The 3,932-nt window shown below is 28.7% G+C and overlaps 1 pseudogene; it reads right to left on the reverse strand.

The window, feature by feature from the left end:
• Window positions 1-277: 277 nt before the first annotated feature.
• Window positions 278-2,177, reverse strand: LOC110735211 (annotated as a pseudogene).
• Between the last annotated feature and the right edge of the window lie 1,755 nt (window positions 2,178-3,932).

Raw genomic sequence — 3,932 nt, forward strand, 5'->3', positions numbered from 1 at the left:
AAATTGGATTATTTATTACATAAGTTGGGAATTGTATTTCACCTCCACATAAGGGGTGTTAAGATTTGTTAAGATATTTTATAAGTTAACTTAAATATATGATACGGTTTGATATTATTTTGATTGTATACACCCTAATATTTTTCCATATATTTGAATAGAAGATTGTACGCCATATATGATATATATGATCAATGAACCAATCAATGGCAAGCTTTTAAGACCTTTAAACAAATCTTAAAATTTTAATTGTTGTCAAGTTGAACTTAAAGCCTCCACTAAATTCAGAGTTTTCAAGTTCTTACACATGTTTAACCTTACTATTAAGTTACCTTTTAGCCTAGTTAAAAAAACAAATTAAGCCCTGGTTAAAAAAAAAGTTATTTAGGAATGGATAGTCTAAAAATTTGTGAAAACTTAAACAAAATACAACAACAACAACAAAGTCTTAGTCCCAAAATAACTTGGAGTCGGCTAACATGCATTGCCATATGGAATTGTACAATATTATAAAGAAAAGGACATAATTTAAAAAATGTGAGTAAAGTAACAAAATAAAAGAGCATTCAAGAAAAATTAATGAAGTTTTAAAGGAGCCAAGAATGAAATTCAAGAAAGTTATAAAGAGTTGGAGTAAATAAAAAATAAAGGTTTGAGAAAACTTTAGCAAATGAAAATAATGCAATTCATAAAACATTAATGGGCTAATATAATAAAAATTAGATACGACTAAAAAAATGAAACAGACAAAAATTAACATGCAAGACATAGATTAATACGATAACTGGAGAAGCAACAATGTCAATTATTTGGAAATACATAAAATCATATCTTTCTTAAAGTTATTAATAACGAAGAGTTCATTAACTAAAATTTTATGAAGTAACAACAACAACAGCAAATCATATTTCTTTCTGTCAATTTCTTCGCAATTGTTGTCTGAATATCAGCTTACTCACGATCACAAAGGCCCATTGATGTTCCCTTCGAATTTGAGCTTCTTCTTCAGGAGTAAAATCATTGACGATGTTGAAGATCTTCTTACCTCCTCAGGACTTTTAGACTTGATGATATCGGCAATGGCTTGGCAGGTCAAGTCTAGTAAACCCTTTATGTTCAAGTAGTTTGCAGCCTACACAGATATTATTCACTTTAGTACTTTATAAATAAAAAAAATGCTAATAAAATTGGAAGTCTATTTTTTTACCTTTAAAATTTAAGGTTTATGAGAAGGTTAACTTTTGACGATAATCATTTACTCTGTACATTTTTATAGTATTATCTATTGATTTATCTTTAACTCGTAGTTATTATTATAGTCAACATATATTTATAAATTCAACTTTTAAAGTATAAAAACTTCATATAGTTGTATCTTCTTAACTAGGAATATTATCAATTATGTACATATATATAATTAATGTATATTGATACTCTCATATCATAGTCTTATATGATAGGTTAAGAATTAATGAATACAATAATTTAGTATCACTTACAATAAATAATTCAATTAGGACCGTGTTTTTTATATATCAATGAAATGGTTAACCAATTAATGAGATACTTTATTCATCATAAAAATAAATATATATGTAAAAACTAATTAAAAACGAAACTTGGTAGTTTTAATTATTACCCTTTCTTCATCTATCTTATCAAACATTGGAATGTAAAGAAAAACAAATGAAAGAATTCAACAAAATCAATAACAAATCAAATTATTAAATCAAAGAAAGAAATTACTCACAAGAATGAGTTCAAAGAGGGTCTCTTGGTCAACTTTGAGGAAGTCTTTATCCCATTGCTTTATTTCATCTTCAGCGGTTTTAGATTCGGGGTTATCGGCAACAACGTGCTTGTTGCAATACTCAATAACCTTAGAGAGAATTTTAGAATTGACATTAGGCACCGGAATAAGATTGTTGCTGTCGCCGAGGTCTTCGATCATGAACTTGAGAGTTTGAGAAAGCCTTGCTGCGTTTTCGTCGATTTTGAAAAACTCCTTCTCGGAAGTCCTAAGAATAAATTTTTTGGAAGATGGTGGAGAAGAGGAGGATGATGCCATGGAATTGGAGTTTTCTTGGAAGGAAAATAGGAGAGTAATATTTTATAAAAGTATGACTTGTTTTGAGAATATGTTGAATGATGAGACTTTAGAAGACTACTATGGTTGTTTTTATACATGTTATAGGGGATTCTAGAAAAATCTTACAAGATGCTATCTTACTTTTTCAATTAAATCCTATCCTATCCTATCCTATCTAGCTATCCTATATGATTTTATTTTAGGGTATGCTTTTACTTTACAATGAGAATGAAAATATATATATGTGAGGGTGTTGTTAAAATTGTCAAAGTAAATAAAAGTATTTTCCATTTATCAATTTTTACCATTTTATTATTTCTTTTTAATAATTTAATATATTAATGTTCTAACTTATCCAAACATAGGTGCCAAAATAAAAGTGTCAACTAATATGAACACAAAAAATATTGAATACTCAACCTACAAAATAGAACAAGCATGTTCTTGTACTGACTTTCTTATATTTCTCATCTGCCTGCACAATTTTCCTCTAATAATTGTAGTTGCAGAATGAAATTTCTTCAAATACGTGGTTTTGTTTTACAGTAGATTAAAAAATATTTGTTGTTGGGTATCCACAAATGCAAGTATTGATTCTGGATATAACGGAGATGATTTTCAATTACCACTTAGAAAATTTCTAGACCTTTAAATGACTTAGCTGATTTTCCACCTTTCTTCACCTTTGGTTTTGAATCCACAATAAAATAAATGCAACAACATATAGAAATGAAAGGATTGACACATTTTATTTCCTTTATTGGCTTATTAATTTCTTAGATGAGGAGTTTTGATGAAGAATAAGTGACAAATCTATTATCTTGGGGGGATAGAGCGTGTTCCCACATTTGACATGAAATCCTTATTGGGATTCATGTTCTGAGATTGATAATTATGATGAGGAAGATATAAATTTAATGTGTTTTCACTTGTTAGTCTTTTCACAATGAGAGAATGGAAATATAGATAATGCTATAATGATATTGGATTCTGGTGTGTAAAGTTTCTGATCGTCGTGCTTTCTACTCAAGGATCTAATTTCATTTTTAGTTTGCGTTATTGTGGAACCTACTGTATAAGTGTTTGTTAAAATAAAAACACTTTAAGATATTATTATGTGAATATATTTTGTATTATTGAGTTAATATTATGTTTACATTAGGTCTCTCTATGTACTGATATATCTATTGAAGGGAAGATACAACTCTAAACTAAGGAGATTTACACCACGATACAATATTCATAGTGACAGATAACAGACACTGGTACATAACATGATGATAATATTTTTTACTGTAGTTTGTTTATTTTCATACCATAAGCTAAAAATATGCTAACTTAAGTTGTCCCTAGTGAAATCTTGGAGCATTCCATCTTAAGTTTTGTTGCTTCTTTTTCACTATTATTTTGGGTTGTTACCTTGTGCTCATCTTTGGGGTGGGTAGTAGTTCCAAATCACCTACGAATGAAATATAGCGTTATTAAAAGCCTTTTGTTGTACACCATATCTTGCTTGTGTTTCTTTTTCCTTTTCTTAAGTACTCCTAGCCTATGACCCAATCGATTTTTTTTGTTAGTCCGGTTGAATAATATGTAACATAATCTAAGCCAAAATTTAATATTCTGAATGTCTTTAAGTGGCATAAGGTCTTAGTTATTCTATTTGTTGTGGATTTGTTAACTTGCTTATGCCTACTAGTACTTTAAAATTCAGAAGTTCATCCTTATACAATTGCTTGTTTTCTGGTTATCAATTATTGGGGAAGTGTTGTCAAAGAAAGTGATTATCTAGATTCTAGTTTAACATGTCAGGAAGCATTGGTTTGTTCTAAAAATTAAGATT

The sequence above is a fragment of the Chenopodium quinoa genome, unplaced genomic scaffold (assembly GCF_001683475.1).
Source record: "Chenopodium quinoa cultivar QQ74 unplaced genomic scaffold, ASM168347v1, whole genome shotgun sequence".
NCBI lineage: Eukaryota > Viridiplantae > Streptophyta > Magnoliopsida > Caryophyllales > Amaranthaceae > Chenopodium > Chenopodium quinoa.